Raw genomic sequence first — 9,622 nt, 5'->3', positions numbered from 1 at the left:
GCTTCCAAGCCACCTGAGGTCTTCACCTTCAGCTCCTTCATGCCTTATATGCAAAGGTGTTTACTAAAGGATTTGCCAAAATTCTAACTTGTAACAATATTACTGGAGGATAGTTTTCCAACTTAATGCTTGTCACTCCAACAATGACATCTGGAAAGCTTCTTTGATGACACTCCTCAAAGCAAAAGCCAAAAGTAGAGGATTAAAAGCTCACAGCATTGCTTTCCTTGGCTCACATGTTAATACAACTAAATTTGGGGTTTCTTGGACATGGGGTCTTAAATGCCAAGACTTGGTTTTTAAAGTATCTTGTGAATAAGAGGCACTTTTTGAGCAATCTAGCATCCTTTCAATATTGATAATTGCTAATCAGAAAGCGCAATGACCTAACTTGTAGTCTTTGAAAAATGATCTTATTGTGCAAAACACTGAATCCAAGTCAATGCATTTACCTGCATAAAAGTGGCCTCAAGCCACATATTTTACTGAATTAATCTTTATTTGAAGGGAGGATAAATGATAAACCAGTGTTACAATAATATATATCCTATTGACTTAACAAGAGGTTCACCTCCTAATATAATTGACATAGACAAGAACTGTTAAAACAGTAAAGAGGGCTAAAGAGTTCTTGTAGTTGTTTTTAAGTATATATGTACAGCATATGTTTTTCTCCTTTTTTCTGTATGTTATATGTGATTAATTTTTAAAATTATTCAGTAAAAATATATTTTTAAAGTAATGAGTCAATCAATGAGCTTTTTTGAAGTGAGAACTTGGTTCTGTTTTTGAATGATCAAAGAGTGAAGAAATTATAGAATGCAGAATCTCAGGATTGAGGTCATTCCTCGTAGCTGCTAGTCAACTGAACAACCTCACTCTTCCCATTAATCTGCATCTCTCTATATCTCTATATTTTGCTTCTGAAGAAGAGATCATCACTCACATATCAGTAGACAAGGAAACCTCTCAATCATCGCATTCTTTTTCCCTGTGATTATTTTATTCTTTTCCATATAATTTAGATTAATTCTGTCTAAATTATTATTGTCTGATCTCTGTTTTTCTTTCACTGAATGTGGCTACATTTGCTTTATTTCTTATAAAATATACTGTATTTTGACTGAACATTAATTTAAAATAGTTGTATCAAAGTTTTACTTGATAGAACTATTAGACAGAATTAATCTAAATTATATGGAACTAGAATTTGTCTTTTTCCTTTTTATGAATTGGTCAATGACTATAAGAAAGTTTCCTGATTGATTGATAATTAACCACTTCATAACCCAATCAAAACATGTGAAAAATAAGTTTCTAACACTGATTTCTAACACACATATGAATTTGTTTTCAATTTCCTTTTTAATTAATGTTTATTTTATTTTCTCCATCTCTTCTTCCACATTCTGGGTTCAATTGGTAAAATCACCATTTATTCTTTCTTGTTACCTCCATTATGAAAATAAATTTTATATAGCAACTTTTGCTTAGAAATAGTTTAGTCTTTGGAGAGGGACGGCATACAAATCTAATAAATTCAATACAAAATAAATTCTACCTGCATTTTATTCCAAAATCAATCAATCAACGAAGAAACGAAGAAACGAAGAAACGAAGAAACGAAGAAACGAAGAAACGAAGAAACGAAGAAACGAAGAAACGAAGAAACAAACAAACAAACAAACAAACAAACAAACAAACAAACAAACAAACAAACAAACAAACAAACCAAACATTCAAGTGAGTGAATATATATACAGGCATATGTATTATATCCATAAGGATTTTTCTTTGAGAAACTTTTGCCTTTTCTTTACTAATAGCCTCTTAGACTTCCTTATATTGCTAGTCAATTGGGCATCTACCAGTAGCCCTAAGCAGTATAGCCAGTACATCTAGATTTTAACTTTTTCAGCCTCTGGAAGTCTTAGGGTTATCATCCCTTCTACAAAATCCATAAGGATTTATGACCAAATTGGCAGTTTTAAGAAAACCTGGGTGCATCTTAGACACCAAATTTAGCCCCACCCAGCGACCCCCACCCTTTCGCATCTGCCTCCCAGCAATTTACCTCCTTGCAGCAAACAGGGAAGAGACTGTTACTTATGGCAAATCATTATCAGCTCCCCAAATTTCAGCTGGTTTGCCACCTGCTAAACTGAAACTATCTACAAATAGGCAAATTGGGAGGGACAGGCAGGGACAACAACTTTGAAGCTCAAAGTCACCCAACTTGCTTTCATGCTTAAGATAGGCTCACAGTCTCCTGGTTTCTATTTTATTATTTATTTATTTATTTATTTATTTATTTATTATTTAGATTTGTATGCCGCCCCTCTCCGAAGACTCGGGGCGGCTCACAACAGAATAGAACAAATCATAAATAATCAGAAAACTTTAAAATTTATACAAGCTTTAAAAGAACCCCATAAACTAACAGATGCACACACAAACATACCATGCATAAATTAAACATGCCCGGGGGAGGTGTTTCAGTTCCCCCATGCCTGACGGCAGAGGTGGGTTTTAAGGAGTTTACGGAAGGCAGGGAGAGTAGGGGCAGTTCTAATCTCTGGGGGGAGTTGGTTCCAGAGAGTCGGTGCCACCACAGAGAAGGCTCTTCCCCTGGGGCCCGCCAACCGACATTGTTTAGTTGACGGGACCCGGAGAAGGCCCACTCTGTGGGACCTAATTGGTCGCTGGGATTCGTGCGGCAGTAGGCGGTCTCGGAGATATTCTGGTCCAGTGCCATGAAGGGCTTTACAGGTCATAACCAACACTTTGAATTGTGACCGGAAATTGATCGGCAGCCAATGCAGACTGCGGAGTGATGGTGAAACATGGGCATACCTGGGTAAGCCCATGACTGCTCTCGCAGCTGCATTCTGCACGATCTGAAGTTTCCAAACACTTTTCAAAGGTAGCCCCATGTAGAGAGCATTACAGTAGTCGAACCTCGAGGTGATGAGGGCATGAGTGACTGTGAGCAATGAGTCCCGGTCCAGATAGGGCCGCAACTGGTGCACCAGGCGAACCTGGGCAAACGCCCCCCTCGCCACAGCTGAGAGATGGTTTTCTAATGTGAGCTGTGGATCGAGGAGGACGCCCAAGTTGCGGACCCTCTCTGAGGGGGTCAATAATTTCCCCCCCCCCCAGGGTGATGGACGGACAGATGGGATTGTCCTTGGGAGGCAGAACCCACAGCCACTCCGTCTTATCCGGGTTGAGTTTGAGTCTGTTGACACCCATCCAGGCCCCAACAGCCTCCAGGCACCGGCACATCACTTCCACCGCTTCGTTGACTGGGCATGGGGTGGAGATGTAAAGCTGGGTATCATCGGCATATTGATGATACCTCACCCCATGTCCTTGGATGATCTCACCCAGCGGTTTCATGTAGATGTTAAATAGCAAGGGGGAGAGGACCGACCCCTGAGGCACCCCACAAGGGAGAGACCTCGGAGCCGACCTCTGATCCCCCACTAACACTGACTGCGACCGGCCAGAGAGGTAGGAGGAGAACCACTGGAGCACAGTGCCTCCCACCCCCAGCCCCTCCAACCGGTGCAGAAGGATACCATGGTCGATGGTATCGAAAGCCGCTGAGAGATCGAGGAGCACCAGGACAGAGGATAAACCCCTGTCCCGGGCCCGCCAGAGATCATCCATCAACGCGACCAAAGCGGTTTCCGTGCTGTAACCGGGCCTGAAACCCGACTGCTGGGGACCTAGATAATCAGCTTCTTCCAAGGACCTCTGGAGCTGGAGTGCCACCACCTTCTCGACAACCTTCCCCATAAAGGGAAGGTTGGAGACTGGACGATAGTTGTTAAGTACGGCTGGGTCCAGGGAGGGCTTCTTGAGGAGGGGGCGCACAAGCGCTTCTTTATAGAGTGATGGAAAAACTCCCCTCCCCAAGGAAGCGTTGGTAATCTCCTGGGCCCAGCTCCGTGTCACCTCCCTGCTGGCCGAGACCAACCAGGAGGGACACGGATCCAGTAAGCAGGTGGCGGAACTCACAGCTCCAATGGCCTTGTCCACTTCATCAGGTGTCACCAGATCAAACTCTTCCCAGACAGGTGGACAAGTACGGGCCCCAGTCACCTCGACTGACTCGTTGTCAGTCGACACTGTTTTACAATTGGAGTCGAGGTCGGCCCGGATCTGAGCGACTTTATCAGCGAAAAACGTGTTAAACTCCTCGGCACTACTCTGCAAGGGCTCCCCAACTCCCCCCTGGTTAAGAAGGGAGCGGGTCACCCTAAACAGAGCGGCCGGGCGGGATTCCGCTGATGCAATCAAGGCGGCATGGTACGCGCATCTTGCCGCCTTGAGCGCTACTTTGTAACTCTTAATAAAAGCTCTTACAAGTGTTCGATCAGATTCAGACCTACTCTTCCTCCATCGCTTCTCTAGACGTCTCTTTTGGCGTTTCAACTCCCGGAGCTCCTCGTTGAACCATGGGGCTCTACGGGGTCTAGCGCCACGGAGAGGTCGCAAAGGCGCAATCCAGTCAAGAGCCTCCGCAGCAGCCGTATTCCAGGCCTCCGCAAGAGACTCCGCCGAACTGTGGACAAGTGCCTCTGGTATAACCCCAAGTGCCATCTGAAAGCCCTCTGGGTCCATCAGGCGTCTGGGGCGGAACATCTTCTATACCAGCACCCTAGCCACTACACCAAACTGACTCTTTATGATTCTGTAGAAAGTTAGCACATAGCCCTCTCTTAGAAGAATGAAATAATTTGAGAAATATTTAATTCAATTCAATTCAATTTATTAGATTTGTATGCCGCCCCTCTCCGAAGACTCGGGGTGGCTCACAACAACAATAAAAACAGTATACCAATGGAACAAATCTAATAATAAAATTACATTAAAAACCCCAACAATTTAAAAACCATACAACACATACCTACCAAACATAAAATATAAGAAAGCCTGGGGGAGATGTCTTAATTCCCCCATGCCTGGCGATATAGGTGGGTCTTGAGTAACTTGTGAAAGACAAGAAGGGTGGGAACCGTTCTAATCTCCCAGGGGAGTTGATTCCAGAGGGCCGGGGCCACCACAGAGAAGGCTCTTCCCCTGGGGCCTGCCAAACGACATTGTTTGGTTGACAGGACCTGGAGAAGGCCAACTCTGTGGGACCTTATCGGCCGCTGGGATTCATGCGGTAGAAGGTGGTTCCAGAGGTATTCTGGTCCAATGCCATGAAGGGCTTTAAAGGTCATTACCAACATTAAAAAGGCAGAATGTTATATTTCCCCTAAAGGAGAAATAGAAATTTTAAAGGAAATACAAACTCAGACCACAGTTCTCTTCCCCAAAGCAGATATTAAGCTGGGGTCAGTTTTTAGAAATGCAGATTTGGTCATCTATTCAAGACAGGATATTTTGAACAATGGTAGAATTAGGTTGAATGGTAGAATCAGCCCTCACTCAAGATACAAACCAGAAAAGTCATTAACACACAAGAGGAATCAACACTCTTTCAGGACACAATTATTACATCATTTCAGAGAGTCCAGTATTCAATCAAACTTAATTTAAACAACCTAAAAAGTTATCTATGACCTTTATACAGTCTCCTGGGAACCTGACAATCAAAAGAATACATTTCTTGCACAGGAATAGAAAGCTCAAGGGCATGGCCCAAGAGACGGTATAAATACCTCTCTCTTTCAGCTCCATGTGTACAGCTGTCCAGGACTTAACCCCCATGTGGTCCTGTCAATCAATAGAAACATAGAAACATAGAAGTCTGATGGCAGAAAAAGACCTCATGGTCCATCTAGTCTGTCCTTATACTATTTCCTGTATTTTATCTTAGGATGGATATATGTTTATCCCAGGCATGTTTAAATTCAGTTACTGTGGATTTATCCACCACGTCTGCTGGAAGTTTGTTCCAAGGATCAGTAAAATAATATTTTCTCATGTTGCTTTTGATCTTTCCCCCAACTAACTTCAGATTGTGTCCCCTTGTTCTTGTGTTCACTTTCCTGTTAAAAACACTTCCCTCCTGAACCTTAGTTAACCCTTTGACATATTTAAATGTTTCGATCATGTCCCCCCCCTTTTCCTTCTGTCCTCCAGACTATACAGATTGAGTTCACTAAGTCTTTCCTGATACGTTTTATGCTTAAGACCTTCCACCATTCTTGTACCCCGTCTTTGGACCCGTTCAATTTTGTCAATAAACCATCTTTCCAATCAGCCTCCATGTTTCCACTGTCTTTCTCCCCACTTGGAACTGAACCAGATGGATATTTCTTTGAATAATTCTATTTTGTTTTCATTTTGCTAATGAATTTCGAGGGGTGAAATCCAGCAAGTTCTGACAGGTTCTGGAGAACCAGAAGTGGAAATTTTGAGTAATTCAGAGAATTGGCAAATATCACTTCTGGTTGGCCCCAGAGTGGGGTGGGAATAGAGATTTTGCAATATCCTTCCAATGCTATGCCCACCCAGCCCCACCACACTCACAGAACTGGTAGTAGAAAAATTAGGATTTCGCCACTGTGAATCTCTTTCCCAGTTCTAACCACCACAAACAAGGTTCATTAATTTTCATGAGCTTTGACTGCAGCTATGGGTATCTGCAGGAAGGGTGAGTAAAATAGTATAAAGATGGTGGTCACAAAGCCATGTCTCTTTTATATTGGCAGGTGATATATGTGCATTTTTGATTGCCACTAGTTCTAATGTTGCATAAGCCACAGTATGATCCTTTACAATTTTGGAATATAAAATCAAAACAAACAGAAAAGAAAAAAAAAGAAAGAAAGAAAGAAAGAAAGAAAGAAAGAAAGAAAGAAAGAAAGAAAGAAAGAGATCAGGGAAGAAAATGGTTCCTTTCTACATTCTCCTTGGCATTAATCCCCCTTTAATCTCCTTTAATCTCATTTTCTCTGTTTCTTTCAATCAAATGCTGGCAAGAGACAAGGCAAAACAACTATGAAATAATTATTATGCTTAACCTTTTGGCAGTCTATTATTATTATTGTTGTTGTTGTTGTTGTTGTTGTTATGGCTATTCTTTAGGATGCAGCCTTTGCAACTGTGAACTGTGGTGGTCACAAAGCCATGTCTCTTTTATATTGGCAGGTGATATATGTGCATTTTTGACTGCCGCTAATTCTAATGTTGCATAAGCCACAGTATGATCCTTAACAGTTTTGGAATATAAAATCAAAACAAACAGAAAAGAAAGAAAGAAAGAAAGAAAGAAAGAAAGAAAGAAAGAAAGAAAGAAAGAAAGAAAGAGATCAGGGAAGAAAATGGTTCCTTTCTACATTCACCTTGGCATTAATCCCCTTTTAATCTCCTCTAATCTCATTTTCTCTCTTTCTTTCAATCAAATGCTGGCAAGAGACAAGGCAAAACAACTATGAAATAATTATTATGCTTAACCTTTTGGCAGTCTATTATTATTATTATTATTATTATTATTATTATTATTATTATTCAATTCAATTCAATTCAATTCAATTTTCAATTTATTAGATTTGTATGCCGCCCCTCTCCGAAGACTCGGGGCGGCTCACAACAACAATAAAAACAGTATAACAATTATTATTATTATTATTATTATTATTATTATTATTATTATTGTTGTTGTTGTTGTTGTTGTTGTTGTTATGGTTATTCTTTAGGATGCAGCCTTTGCAACTGTGAACTATTGTATTAGAATGCTGATATCACTGCTGATAAGCAGTTATTGGTTATGAATACTGTCCTTTTTTTCTTGCAGGCATTTTATTACCAAACTAAATAATGCCATCAGTATTTGAAGGGGATGGGATTTGCTCTCTATTTATATACATATGGCTTTTCCTATTGGTTTATCTTCTTTATAATCCCTTTTACTAAATTAGGTTGTTTTTAAGTTAGCTTTTTGTCTGATGTAGAAGAAGTAACCAAATGAGTTACTCTTGCTGACTGATCTAGTCAAAGGTCATTCCCACATACAATTACTGTTGAAAGCCCAATATCAAATCCATGTGCTCTGTTTGGAAACATCTACCATTAATATCAACTTGTCTCATTTAGAATTTTCAAGACCAAAGTTAGTACCATCTAATAAAAACTAGAAATGCCATCATCCCTTCCTGTCTCTTGGAACCTGTCCTGGGTGTGTCACCAGAACAAAGTGTGTAAAAGATTTGGCACCAGTAATGCAAAGTTTATTTTGTCAATGTCTTTACATTGGCAAAATGTAAGCACACATAACACGTGAGCTTCATTTAACTGTATTGCTCCCAAAATCTTCTGGCCAAATATGATACAAAAAACTATCAAACATTGATACCAATGCATTAAAATGTGTCTGACTCTAGGGGGCGGTGTTCACCTCTGATTGACAGCTGAAGAATTTCAGTGGGCTTGGGGCCAGCATGACTATATGCAGATAGAATACAAATAAATAGCATGTCTTTAAGGATGCAGTTGATTTTCATGCACAGTAGATGTCAGGGTTGCTACACATACAAAGATCTTTAAAAAAATATTATGTTTTAAAAATCTGTTTCAAACTGATTTAATGGAGCGTTACATGTCGGCAGGATAACAAACGTTTTAAGAAATCACAAAGGAATTCCAAACAATTTAGTTAATATTCAGCTACTTGTAACCCATTTTATTTTATGCACAAATACTCATTGTCAGTATACATGAAGTGTTCACTATCTCATATATACAGTGTTACAATAAACTTACTTATTTCCTTTTATAGACAGAAAGCTGAAGCCACTATTACGCAACTTTGAAAAGACCACTTGGTCAATCAATAGTTGTAGCAGACTCTAAATACAGATTGCTTCCTCTATGTCTTCCTTTGCTGACTTCAACACCATCATGGATACATTCCTATGCTAGAATGCAGTGAGGAAATGGTTTCCCAGAAGGGATGAAGTGGAATTGAGGGGAGTAAGAGGCAACTTTGCCTGGATACCATGTGTGAGAGAAAGACGATGAAGACCGCTCCCTCACTCAATTGTTCACAGATAATATTGCAGATAGTTGAGATATGTAGATAAAACATTTCTTTCTTTTTATTTATTTATTTAGTCCAATACATAATACACATTGAAGAGAATAGATATGTAGTAATATAAATAAAGAAAAGAATAGAAGAAAGGATATAAAAGTATAGGTGAAAATATTTGAAAGGAAGAAAAGATGACAATTGGACAGGGGACGGAAGGCACACTGGTGCACTTATGCACGCCCCTTACTGACCTCTAAGGAACTTTCTCTGTGGCGGCCCTGACCCTCTGGAACCAACTTCCCCCAGAGATCAGAGTTGCCCCCACCCTCCTTGCCTTTCGTAAGCTCCTTAAAACCCACCTCTGTCATCAGGCATAGGGGAATTGAGACTTTCCCTTCCCCCTAGGCTTATAAAATTTATGCATGGTATGTCTGTATGTATGATTGGTTTCTTAAATTAGGGTTTTTTAATTTAACATAAACTTAAATATTAGATTAGTTTATATTGTCTTATTATTGTTGTTAGCCGCCCCGAGTCTACGGAGAGGGGTGGCATACAAATCTAATAAATAAATAAATAGATAGATAGATAGATAGATAGATAGATAGATAGATAGATAGACAGACAGAC

The sequence above is a fragment of the Erythrolamprus reginae genome, chromosome 12 (genome assembly GCF_031021105.1).
Source record: "Erythrolamprus reginae isolate rEryReg1 chromosome 12, rEryReg1.hap1, whole genome shotgun sequence".
Taxonomy (NCBI): Eukaryota; Metazoa; Chordata; class Lepidosauria; order Squamata; family Dipsadidae; genus Erythrolamprus; species Erythrolamprus reginae.
This window is presented reverse-complemented; position numbering follows the sequence as displayed.